This window comes from Neodiprion lecontei, chromosome 2, assembly GCF_021901455.1.
Source record: "Neodiprion lecontei isolate iyNeoLeco1 chromosome 2, iyNeoLeco1.1, whole genome shotgun sequence".
Taxonomy (NCBI): domain Eukaryota; kingdom Metazoa; phylum Arthropoda; class Insecta; order Hymenoptera; family Diprionidae; genus Neodiprion; species Neodiprion lecontei.
The window spans coordinates 43079923-43093976 of NC_060261.1; the positions used below are offsets into that span (position 1 = coordinate 43079923).

The 14054-nt window shown below is 44.1% G+C and overlaps 1 protein-coding gene across 1 annotated transcript in view; it reads left to right on the plus strand.

Annotated features, from left to right (window-relative positions):
* The window catches only part of LOC107216507 (cubilin), an 84275-nt gene that overhangs the window by 19570 nt on the left and 50651 nt on the right, over positions 1 to 14054 (plus strand). The window lies entirely within an intron of this gene.

Genomic DNA, 14054 nt, shown 5'->3' on the forward strand with positions numbered 1-14054 from the left:
TTTCGAAGCAAAAAAAATTGAGGAATAGAGGTTTAGAGTCAAAAAATTAATTAACTCCTGCATGATAAGTTTTATTAGTAAACTATTCACAGTGAACAAAAATTCAAATTTAGGTGATTCAGATAGTTTCCATTGACAAACAACTTGACCCTAACTTGACCTAACCTGTTAAATCGTACAACATTGTACCGTTTCCCGCCGGAGCTCCTGTTGACGTGACGTCATTCACCTGCAGCAAATCGAAAGCGGTAGGCAGATATGGCGGGGAATTCGAAATGAAATCTAACAGGGTAAATATACCGGGAACGTATTAAAAAAAAAAAACGAAGCGAAAGTTGTGGAGTTAAAACTATTCACAGCAATCGAAAATTCAAATTCATGTAATTGAAATATTGTCCAATAACAAACAAAGTGAGCTGAGATTTATTGAAACTGGGAACGTGGTGCAGTTATTTCCTTTCAAAATGCGGAAACTACAGTGTTTGAGAAATTCGTGATAAATAAGATTTTCTGTGCAATACCGTTGGCATTTTTCATTTCTTCGTTCACGGATAGATCATTATTTTAACCTGATTTAACTTGACTAACCTGCGTCCCAACAGTTTACTCTTTACTCCGTAATGCTTTCATTTGTGCACTCTTTTGACTGAACTGTAAATCTGATACATCCGTATTGAAAAAAGAAATTTCTTTCGGCACCACCACCGTTTTTCTTACTTTGCTCCCGTCTGAACCCTACCGAGAGGATTGGAACAGGGTTTAATTAAAGAAACGCACCGACACAACGTGGCGGGAGCGGAACTCGAACGTGATTCGGTTTTAAACGATATTAACAAATTCCTGCGACATCTATAAGACGAAGTGTGAGGCCGACTCGATGCGACCATTAAGTCGAGGGCATGTTGACACGTTCCTGAGATATAAGGGTCGAACTTTGACACCCCATACACGCGACTTTGACGTTGCTGCCGCACGCGAAAACCTCGTACCCTCCATACCTGCGGACTGGCAGTGTGGCGCAGATGTGTTTGTGCGTTGAGGAGGGTGAAATCTATTGCCGGTGAAGAACTCAAACTCGGGGAATAAGGCAAAAACCGGGGACTCCGATAAATTTCGTGACTCTAATTGGCACGAACACGGCTCGGGACACGTCAACCTTGAATTTCCTAAAAATAAATTTCCACCTCTGCAACGAGGGGCTGGGCAGATCCTCGAAAGATTGAAAGTTTTCTACAGCTATGCAAACCGGGTGAAATTGCTGCTCAAAATCGAGTGGAGTTGAAGAAAAACCGTCATCGGTCGCTTTGCAAGCACTGCATAGAGTTTCTTTCGAAGGTATTTCAAATCGCTGAAAGTGCAGAGCTAAAGACTCCAGAAACAATTCAAAACTGTCTTAAAACAAGAGAAGATTACTCAGAGCTAGTAAATTTGTTACGCTTTGGAAGGCGAAAGGGAAAAGTTGGTAAAGATTCTTTCGACGTCGCTGATTTTCACTGTGAAACATGGCGAGGTTGGTGACTTTATACTTTGCAGTTCTGAATCTTGGTGACACCTCAGGTGACATATACATATATAGGTATACATGTATGACGTGAAAAGTTTCTTTTTAGAAGTTCATATTTCTCCCGCGTCGTTGCATTCTTCGGGAAGTTTACCGGAATAGTTTTTTTTCACCAATTTCCGTCCGCACGTTGTAACGATAATTCGACGACAGAAATGCTCGCTCGTTGAATCTCATCCGTTGCTGGTACTACCCGTGGTAGTAAAAACAATGATAATAATAATAATAATAATTTTGTGACCGCTGATAGAATCAGCTCAGGGGAAAGAATTTAACGAAGTAAAACTTGAGCACTTTAAGAGCCACGTTGTACCGTCCATAGAAAAGTTCTGCAACGAGACAGGGAACGTAGAGAATGGAGTCTAATTTACCCGCGAGCACAATTTTCAAACGACTCTAACAGCGTTGCCTGTTATATACTATAGTATACGTAGGTAGAGCAATGCGAAGGCAAGTGCGCAAGGCTTTTGCATGGTGTGGATGCCCGTCTGCGTACTCTATACACACAGATTATATTAACAAGGCAAACATTGCGACGTAGATTACATACCCTGTGCATAGAATTGTTCCACTAAAAGCTGACTGGATTAACAGACATAATCTCCTAAATAAACGGGACTGCAGACTATACGCGGACACGAGCTGCGCCAAACCTCACCGAAATTTTTTCAACGATGTAATCAAATTCAAACGCTGTACTATATCTACCGATTCTTTATCCGATTACATGTGTTTCACTGGTATTTTTACTATTCGATTGAAATACTGATCCGAGAGCGTGACAGTAAGGTTATCATTATTTCAAACACTTGCGCTAGTCTTTCTAACCAATTTTTTCACCACTAGACATTGATAATCCTGATCGAAATTTGACTTAATCTGTCAAATGTTCACATTGCGTTGTACGATTTCCCGCCAGAGTTCCTGTTGACGTGCCGTCACTCGCCTGCAGCAAATCGAAAGCGGTAGGCAGAAATGGCGGGAAATTCGAAATGAAATCAAAGAAGATAAATATACCGTGAACGTATTTAAAAAAACGAAGCGAAAATTGTGGAGTTACAGTCTCGGCAAAGAGCTCGCGTGAATTTCCATAAATTTAAATTCGTATAAAATCAGCCAGAAGCTTCTATGAGCTCCAGCGGAAAACTGGCAGCTGGCTTTGTGTCTCGATCTGACCTCAGCAGTGGGAGGTTCGAGTTTTGCCGGTACGCGACTCCAGAAAGGAGGGAACGGCGGGTGGAACGCCATTCGCTTTGGTACCAGTTCGACTAACTGAATCACAGTAATTTCTGAAACACTTTAGCGGGCAATAAGCTGCATTCAACGCCTAATGGAATTCTGCGAGCATGACCTCGAAAGTCCCGGGAATTACGAGTACATTTGCCATTCACCTACCTTCCAAAGGCATTTGTATGTATGGGTGTGCACGGGTACCGTGGAATCGACGACGACTCTCGTCTCTCGCTGAATTACTCCCATTTACATAAATCGATACGTCTGCATCTTTCGAGCGTTCAATTTAGCGCTATGTTTCTAATTGTCACATTTCTAATCTCTGATTTCACTCTCTCGTTTGAACATTTCGAAGCAAAGACACGGATAATCGGTAAATATCGTTCCTTTCCAATTTCTGTCAAACTTCTCGGAAATTTTTTAGCAAATTCTCGGTCTTTCACTGACACGGCGTTGGAGGTTTCCAAGTTCCGTTGTGAGGTTGGAGGAGTTTTTCACGCTACGTTGACAGGTATTCTTAGCACCTCCCAGTAAAATCCATTGGGATGTACTCGAGCAAAGCTCGCAGATGTTGGATAGACCATGAGATATAGCTGGGACCTGGATCCAAGGCGTTCGATTCTTTTTATACTCTGCAGGCCTGTAAACAGTGAGTAATCCTCGACGGGTGGTGGGAGTGAAAGCTTATTAGCAAACTTTCCAAGTAAGTGCCAGAAGCTGCTCGCTCATGTCTATCCCGCGACGAGAAAAGTGAAAAAAGGTAATAATTGAAAAAGTAACGCCGATCAGCATTGCGCTCACAGTGATTCGAATTGTCCGAACTTCGTTCCGAGCGTTACAGAGGAGTGTCGGTCGTACGGTTCGGTGAAAAAATTGGAAAAAATAACAAGCGAATGTTTGAAGAGTGAAACTCAAGTTAGCTGATTTGAAATTCACCAAAGGAACGTTAAAAATGGCAAATTGAAATAAAAGGAATTTGATTAGGTTTCAATAATTTGAGGACCGTTAAGACTATTGTTTCAATTTTCATCGCCAAAACCACATTGTTTCTCCAATTTAGCAAGAAACATGAACAAGTAGTGCGATTTTGGCATTCGAAAACAAACTAGTATCCTCTAAAATCGCCGTCAACTAATAATTTTCATTTTATTTTTGAATTAGCGGTTTCTAATTTTTTCCACGTTAAAAATAGATTATTTTAATAATATTCATGTAAATTAACTTGAGTTTGAATTTTTAAACCTCGAGTGTATGACTTTTTCATTTGACTAATTTCCCCACCGGGCTGTACGGCTCGTACATTCTTAAATAATTGAAAGGAACGAGAAGAAGAACCGGGTAATCTCCTCCCTTCTCGTTTTAAATTTTGATTGCTAATTATTCCTCCTCCCCCGCCCCCCCCCCCCCCTCATCTCTCTCTCTCTCCCGTTTATTTCTTTTCATTCGTTTTTCTTTCTTTTTTTTTTTCGTCGATTTTCGCAATCACCGATCCAACGTCGAAGTTAGGGAATTTGCGAGAGTGCAACGTTCGCCCAGCGATGAGGTCCACGCGCAGAGAATGCTGGGACGGGTGAGCCGCGATCGTTGAGAGGATTAAACGAAACAAGCTCACCGAGTTTTCACGTTACACACGAGCCAGGCGAACGTGTCACATACGTATCCACGTGTAGCCTATCCACACGTGGAAATACCAACCAACACGGGCTACCTACACAAATGCCATACTGCAGGGGTGGAAACGTTAGCCGATGTTTTGCGGCGACGAAATAACGAGGCGGCAGACTAGCCGGCGGAAAATACAAACCCGGAGTATACTCACCTCGAGCTTTTAACCCCGGACCCTTTCCCTTTACCTCTCCCGTTAACCCCGCAAATCCCACCCACATTTCTGTATAAACCTCAACCATCCAAGTTCGTTCGACGGAAATGTTTAGTTTAAATTAGGAGCTGCAACGCCGTCGACCACTTCTCCGCAAATTTATCCCTGCATGTACCTGCGAATGCGCGTGATGTCCGCTACGGCATATACATATATGTTGAAGGAGAATATACACAAACCTCAGGTATGTGCATAGCGTTGTACAGTATTTTATCACTAACGTGGTGCATCCGGTTAGAATCTGGCTGTGCATTTACCGCGATGGTATTTCTTGCCCTCGAGATTCATCCCTCAAATCTGTTACCTATGTGCAATCTGGTTTAAGGAACGATCGACCCGCCGTTTTCAAGCAGATCACTGCACCCTTTAATCTTGTATTTTGCAGGGGTTGAATAGCGCGCGAAGCGACCCTGTCGTATGGGCGAAGATCTTTTTTTTTGCTCGGAACGTTTCTTCGCGCACTATTTATTTTTTACCTTTTCCGTTTCTGCAGTGAAATCGAATCGAGAGATTAAAGCAAGCTCGGTTACCTTGCGATTGAATCGCACGAGGGTTTCGCAGAACGAAGGCTATGCCGACAATGAACGTGAATTCCGGAGCCGTTCACTCTGAGGATATTATACCAGCACCCAGTTTCACCGGCTCGGCGTGGCAGCCCTTGCAGTCCTTGTAGCCGTCTGGAACACCTGGAGGTGACTGCCGGCGTAGGGTGTTGTCGTCGTCGTCGTTATGATAGCAGTTTCGGTCGTTAGCGGAACATTTGTACGTCATGTTGCCTTAATAACGGTAGGGAGTAGAGTGCAGGAGCTAAGCTTGGCGGGTGTCGCGCTGTTGGAAGTTGGCCGAAAGCGTCGAAGAACCGTCAAGGTTCAGCCACCCTATGTACCTAGTCACAACGAATCGATCGTAACAATTATTCTTGTCGTTGTAATATACTTCAGACATGACGATAGCTTCGCGAAGGAATAATAATGAACGATCGGGAAGTTTCAGTGAGGTCGATATTCATCCCCCTGCATTTGCATAACATCGAGCTTTATTACCGCATGTTCAATATGCTGCACGTATTTCAAAACGAAGGGTGCAAAGACCATTTGAGAAATATCGTTTATGTGTACTTACACTTACATATGTTATACGTATACTAGCGCGAGTCGGCTGCAGGATTGCGCCAGTATTGTATAGAGATAATGATTCTTGGAGAGGCGAACTCCAGTGCGTCATTAGAGAAATGTGAGGACAGTGGCGACGGAGAGACAGGGAGGAAAGCTTCAAGTTCGGTACGGGGTATTAAACGATATTGATAAATTATTCAAGAAAATTGCGATGTACTTCTCGCTGGGGAAATGAACGATGGCGAAAGGAAATCGCTCGAGTTAAGTACGCACTCTAGGGGCGCATTCACGTTATTTTACGGAACGGAGTTCAAACGTCGGTACAAGTCGCTCGAGTCAGACCTGGAACGAAGGACTTGTACGGATGAGACTCATTGTTACGGTCGACAATACAAGTCGCGATACAACCGAGTAGGGATTCTCAATACTTTGGAGCATCTTGAGAAATTGATTCGATTCGAGTAATGCGAAGTACTTTGGTAATGTGAAATTCGGAGTCAGTGCAAAAGTCGATAATGAGAACTCAAGCGACTTGACGAATTACTTGCTCCGAGTCACGTGCCACAATGTATATTGAATCGATGTGTTGTGTCGACATTTTGGAAACGATGACGTTACGTCGGATCGAGAAAAATAACCATCGTCAAAAGGCGATGTTCATCGGTTCACGGGGGTTGATTTTTCGATGGGCAAAAGCAGCGGGGCGGGCAAACGTGCCAAGAATCAGTGTATAACAATTAGCGTTGAGACAATGCCCCGCCTGTAGGTATACCTGATCCTGGAAAGAGTCCCTCGGGTGGGATGCGGAAGCGGAAAATCGGGGGATGGAGGGTGACTGGCCAATTAGTCTGAGGCGCCTTGACTGCCGTGTAACTGCTTAATTATTTTGAGTTATCGGACCGGACACCGCGGGCGGAAATTTCCCGCCTCCTTTGAACGGATCCCTTCTTGCAGGGGGCGACGAGAGATCGGAGAGAGAGAGAGAAGGAGGAAGACGGCGAGACGGAGAGCGAAATTCACCGGTTCCCCCAACATCGGGTCGGCCACCAGATTGCCGACATCCTGATTAGCAGTCAGCCGGCATGGCGAACGTGCTGTGCGAGCCACGTCCGCCGGTTCTGCTTTGGAAATCCTCGATGCTGCGCTAAGAACAACGAGGTTTGAGCTGACTTGGAATTGGATGCATTCGGTGCACCCCCGGGAGCCGCGGTTTTTGCCTTCGAGTCGCGGCTTGCCGATCGCTTGACGGAGATCCGTCGGCGCCGAAGCGTCGAGTCGCCGTTTTAAACGTGGGAAACTTTTTGAATTATTAAAAGGCACCTTGACATCTCCGCAGAGGGTGTCGAGTGCTCGAGGGCTCGCTGAAAACTTCGCAGACTGGCCCACTTAACCTGTATTGGGCAAAAGTGAACGCCTTTGGAGTCGGAGGGATGAAGACTGTTACCTTGACCTTGGAACGTACGGACCTTGGGTGGTCCGAAACTGTAGAGGAGGGCTGTCTACGAAGGTTTCACAGGGTGGCCACACACCTGAAATACCTGGAAAACCTGGAATTGTCAGGGGATTTTTTATTTTGTCATGGAAAACACTGAAAATATCAGCTTTCCATCATGGGAATTAGAAAGGTTTTTTTTCATGTAACAAGTTTACTTTTCATCGCCAAGAAAAGAAATTGGCTTAAACTGATATTTTTATAAATCATACTTTTATTCAATTCGAATCGAATTGGAACCGAATATAGAGTTAACAAGCTGAACGATTGATGTTTTAGTAACCTACTAGAAGTGGGAAAATGTCAGGGAAGACTAGGTTTTAGATTCCAGAAAACCCGGAAATGTCATGGAATTTTTTTCCCAAGACTTTGTGGCCACCCTGTCTCAGTGTATTTTCGACAATCGAAACGCGACATTTCTATTCTATTCCCGTCTAATTTTTCATCGCATCGCGACCTCCGAGGCAGAATAACAAGAAATTGATGTGACGAAGGGTGGAATCTTTTCGGAGAAAAGAATTCCCGAGACGATTGAACAATCGACTGTTTTTTACTGTATCAGTAGGACGAGGAATATGCTTTTACCAATTCGCGAAAACGAAAGCAGAGAGCATGAATCGCGAGTGGAATCGATATCCGAAGCAAATGCTCGTCTTCACGGTACATAGCGTGTGGCGAATTGTCTACTTTCTTTACGTTTTGATAATAATTTGATTGGAGGGTACGTTAAGTGTACCGGTTATTGACACGATTCGACCCAATTATTGGAACCTTTTATTTACGAAGATTACAAATTGACGGCAGAAATTGTGAATTTTTCAACGACTAAAACCAATCGCTAGAGAGTTAGACACCGCAAATTTAGTTTTCACTAATTTTAGTACCAAGGAACAAAGAAATACAACTAAAAAAGGTGAATAATTGAGACAGGATCGACAACTGGGGCACTTTTCTTAATCATGATCCGTCGATATGTTCTCGCACACGTTCACGAGGGTGGTAATTAACTAGTGCAGGATTCATCGGTTCGAGAATCAGTCGAAAGTAACGAGACAAATATTTGACTCGTTAAATGGCGGGAAAAGTTGGTAGGGGAATATCGTAACGAAGGTATACATCTGTGTAAAGTAGAGATGTGTGTATTACGATTACACGCGAGGCAGGCAAGCGGGCAGGTATTAGACTACGGAGCTGAGTGGTAAATTGGCTCGGTCGATTCAGCGTGCGCCAAGAAACTGGCAAGTTTTAGTCCCCCCAGACACGGTAGGGCGCCATTTTCTACCCCGGTGGGAATACAAGGTTTGCGGGGTGAAGTTGCGGACCAATTATACTCTAATCTGAAGGTAGAGTCGGCCGGGGGCCGGAGGCCGAACCCCGGGGACCGAATTAGGCCTCTTCTCCACACATGTAGCTCGAGAGGGTAGGTGGTCCGTGATAATTACAAGAACTCGAATAAATCGAGCAGAAATTTCCGCTGCTCAAGGTAGCGATGAACAAGCGGCAGCCGAGGGAGTTACGAAGCACCGGAGAAAGCTCGGGTGAAGTCATTTATCATGTACAAACGTTCCGCCTGTACTCGACAATTTTTTTTCGCGTCAACTACGCGGCAACTTTGAACTAGTCAATATTACCCCGGAAATCGCTGTGCATCTGGAATTATCTGATTAACAAATAATTCCCTTGTTAAATAAAACCGGGTCTGCACCTAACAAACTTTGGTTTTTCGCCCTTCACGCGGAACACTTCACCGGCACCGAGACGGTCTCGGTTTGAAATTATTCCAGGCACTTGACTCGTCCTCGAGAATGATTACAGGTTTTTTGAAAGAAATAACGACAGCTCTTGAGACCCGTTGTAGGTGGATGTATATGTATTATACGTGCACCTATCAAAGCAACGAACGGAAGTTCGCTCCTCTGGAAAAGTTGAAGTTCATCCAACGCCGTCAGCGATGCGATCCGACGTAAATACCGTGACCTGGTCGCTGCAGCGGTGAATGTCGCTAATAAAACCGAACGGGATTCCGGCTCCGGCTTATCACGGAGCGGGGCTAATGAGCCGGCCATTTTGGAGAGTCAATCACCAGTCGTAAATCGGCTTCAAAGATTTACCGGCAAAGAACCGCCCCATCGTTTCACGGTAACGTAAACATTTACCTCGCACGCCGGGAGGTTGAACAGGGAGAGAAAATATATCGATACCTATTTCGGAATCGGAGATAAAGAAGCGAGAGAATTAGCGATGACAGTCCACCAATCGTACCTTACACGGAGAATTAGCGCAGGATGGAGCTTTGCTTGGGTTAAAGTGTGCCTAAGGGGTCCGGGTCACGAGCTCACCGTTGGAGTTGGTTGAAGTAGGTAGATCAATCCCGATTAATCAGGAAGTAAACATGCGAGAGGGGGATGGGGTCGGGTTCGAGTTCGAGTTTGAGCGGCCCCAAGACTCGGCAAGAGATCACCGGGGCCAAGATTCTCCATCCCGCTTGGTTTCTGATCCCCCAGGTAACGATTCCCTGCCCCTTTGACCGCAACAATCAATAATCCGGAAGTGTATCGGACTTGGAGCTTATATGAGGGGGGAAGCTCCTGCAAAGAGGCCCCATCACTCGACGTCGAGAGCGCGAAACGAATGGGTGGAATCGAGTGGGGAGTGTGGCATACTTAATTCGAGCTGGTGCAGTAACGGGAGGCTTTTTGGCTTCGATCTGCGCCGACGTTGGCCAAAATTTGCACAAACGTTAGGGACGGAGGGTCGATAGGGAGACTGATGGACGATTAGTTTACGAGTTGGTAATTGGATGATTCTCGGTACGACAAGAAGTCTGCGGAAACCTGCTTTTGGATTCCCTCCAGCGGTGGTCGAAGAGGACAGTTCAAAGTATCATGAAAGAAATCTATACACAGAGTCACAATTCTTTTTTTTTCCTTTGTTTCACTCTGCAACTGGACACAGATACAGCTACGTATACGGTTGAATCGAAAAGGTATCAAAACGCGGAAGTTAAGAAACAGAGTGTTTAGAATCAATGAAAGGATTAAACGGTGATAATTTTTATCAGAAAACTATGTATCCTTGGTACGGTGAAAAGAAATTGGAAACCACGAATTTTGAAGTATTAAATCATTCGGTAATCTATAATCTGACAGTGAGACGGGTTAGATTATCGATCACTTTTTTTATGGGACATTGTTTCGACCAAATTAATGGACTGCGCACCTGGTACATGATCCTTAACGCTCTTTCGTGAAGGAGTGCAAACGGATAGTAGAACCAACACGCACACGGCATCCGCGGCAAACGAACAGGGTCAGCCACTGCAGGAGAGTAATGACACATTGATTAGATTTACGATGCCTGGCTAGTCGAACGAGAGCAAATTAATTTGTGTACGGCATGGCAGGCTATGTATAGACTCATTTGGCTCGATGTACCTCCTGCACGCCGACCAGCAACTCCCTGTACGTGCATAGTAGAACCTTCCGTTCTCGACTTTCAGTACCGAGCTTTTACCTCCCGTCGGTGAACAGCCAGTACTAGGCTAAAAATAATCGATGCACCGAGTCCATAAAAATAGTCGAACACGATCCGATTGAATCGGTGAAAGTTAATCGACTAATCGATTATTTCGTAGTCTTTTAAAACGGTGAATTCCAGTACGTAGTCTTAATAGCGGAAAAGTTTTTTGATAATTTAATTATAAGTTCATTCAAAACATTTTTCAATTTCGTGTTAAAATATTCATTTACCTTTCACTTATTACGTCAAACAGGTACTCAGTAAGTACTCGATTATGTTTGGTCATTCCTAACAGCTACAGTTCTGGCTTCGTATTTTCTGAATCAAAGTTCACTCCGAGGGATCGAAGATGATTCTCACACGATCGATACAATTTTAGAAAATTTCAGGCACCTCTCGCTCTTCTTCTTCAATCCACTCACTCTTTTTTGGGTTTCGAAAAACACGACGATTTTCGGAGGAATCGTTCCTTTGATTATTAACGAGTTGGCGTGTCCGTGTAACGGGTCTTATAAATATTCATTTCTTTTTCCCGGGGGCGGCTGTGAAGGGGGTATGAAAATGCGGGAAATGAAAAGTGCGGGTCGGCACGTTCGCCCCGTCTATAAACCTTGACGCCCACGTGCAGCCACCAGGCGGGAAAAAATTGCCGCTTCCTGTATTCCCCGGTCTGTCGCGGACTCGTCCCCTACCGTACAAATCATAACCCTAGGTACGTACATTCCGTAGCTTCGCCGTGCCCCGTATGCCTCTGGTAACGTCCCCTCTTCCTGCGATATCTCGAATAACGAATACCTGCACTTCGTTTGACGTCTTATGCGAATCGTTTTCGTTTCTTTTCCTTTCCGCGAAGAGGTCAAGGATGCTTTCAGAGATCGCTGCCGGTTTTCCCTAGAAATCCTTTCAGCGGGTCAGCTTTTCTTTATTTGAATATTTAAGGATACGTCGGGTGTACGGAAAATGCGGACGAAACAACTTCCAAACGAAAGATTTCTCGGGTAGAGACTGGAAAAGTGTAGCTGAGGTCAACTGAGTTCAATTTGTTCAAAATGATACCTTAATATTGAGAAATTCAAGAAAAACAACGGATTTAGACGACAATATTTCGGTTATCAATAATTTTTTAGACATCGATACTATTCTGCCATTTTTTTTCACGAAGAAACTGTACCTCAAATACAGTTTCGATAAATTGTAGGTCAGATCGTTTGTAAATAGATTTTCTAAAAATTGTCCAAACTTTAAATATTATTTACTTTTTCAATCTACAGAAGAAATAACTTATAGAAAATAAATATAGATTTTGAATGATAAACTTGTGCTTTATTGCAGCATACATTGAGCTTGCATTAAATGAATAAGATGGGCTGTTATTCATTGAAATTTAATAAGCTACACAAATTTGGGATTAAAAAAAGGTGCTCGATAATGTAACCCGTGTCACATTATTAATTACTCAAATATTTCAATTGAAATTTGCGGTTGTCAATTTTCATCCGCATCACACCAACGGATATATCTATCGGGATTATTTTCTGACAAAAACAACTTATCAGATTTTATTCTTCACTCAGTTACTGCTTCCGAAGGGGTGTCGAAATTTTTCCCCTTTGAAACTTTTCCAACCGGACTGTACACGTGGTACATCCTTAACCCTGATGATATCTTTCATTCCCGTTGAAGTCGGACGATCGGTTGATGCAAATTCTCTACAAGTCTGCCTTTGACTTGCGTTTTGGTGGCTCCCTCGAGTTTCCGCTGCTCCCTCTTTTTCATCCGTCGTTTCGGTATCTCCGGTGAAATACGAATAGCGGTACGTATAGGTATACATACCATGATACACATGGCATACACGTATCAAAGTACGCTCAAAAGGCTCGTCGGCGTTTCTGAATCCTTGCCAAATTCTTGTAGGTATACAGGATACGCGAACATCCGTATACCTACACCTAAACATCACGTACATGCATTATACCTACCTTACACTTACATCGGTCGGCTGGTGACTACACGCTTCGTTGATTAGCGATAAAGTTCCGATCCAATGTGAAAGTCGCGGCTGGCGGGCACGGGCATGTCCGTTTGCCAGAGATGGTAAATATTTCAACCTCCAGGGATCCGATCCCGCAGGCGGAGATGAACAGATCTACCGGTTTCGCGAACTGCATGCATGCTCGGCGAAATCAGACGTGTGTCCGAGGAGAAAAGCTGGTAAATAAGAAAACAGCCCTGAATACTTTACACGAGTCACGTACGAACGCCATCAAATCTTGACCACAACGAGATCCCAACAACAGATATCTATGTACATAGGTATGTGACGCAGGTTGTACGTGCACACGTGTACATGTGTGTACACCTATGTATACCCGTCCTATGGAACTCTGGTCATAGAGATGGACGATTCGCGATGCCCGCGTCCACGCTCGACGTCGTTTACTAATTGACAGCGCATCGATCTTTTCCCTCGACTATAATCCCCCTTTGCGGGGGAGAATATAGATTTGCATGAATGTGTGTAACACTCTTTGTGTGCATCAGTCGTATGACTGTCAAGGGTTGAGGGGTGATCTCGCATTTACTGTCGGTGAATTGACGGAAGCTTTTTTTGGGGTTCACGCACAGGTTCATTGACTAAAAATACTTTTTTTTTTTTTTTTGTTCAAAGTGTATACAGAAATCTGTCATATATACAGGCCGATCTTTCTGACGGTTTAATCGAGAGTTTATTTGTACCGCGGTTTGTTTTATTAATTTTTTTACAAGCTTAAAAGCTCTCCAGGGCAGGACAGAATCAAGGATTAACGACCCTGTTTGACTTCGTGATAGATATTACTCACTGCGAGTTTTGTGTAGAGGGTAAAGAGAGGAACAAAAAGGCGCGAGATTAGAGGAATGCAAAAATAGACGTATGAGATATGAATAAAGAAGTCGGCAACTAGTTATGAAATATGGCAGGTTTAGCGAGGCATAAAAAATCGGAGACAGCTCGTAGCAACGAGGGTTACAAAGGAAAAGCAACAACAAAGAGACGTCGAGGCTCCAGTCAGCCGCCGGAATCCAAAAGCTTGGAGGGAAAAAAGCCTCGACGACTACGACCCGACGAGTTGCGGAAGGAATCGTACATAAGACGAAGCGTATAATACGGCTTACGGACTGCCTGGAATGGTGGAAGGATTCGGTCCCGATGTAAGAATCGGGCTCCGCGTATGGGTGAACACACAACACACGACACACGCAATGCATTATATCGTG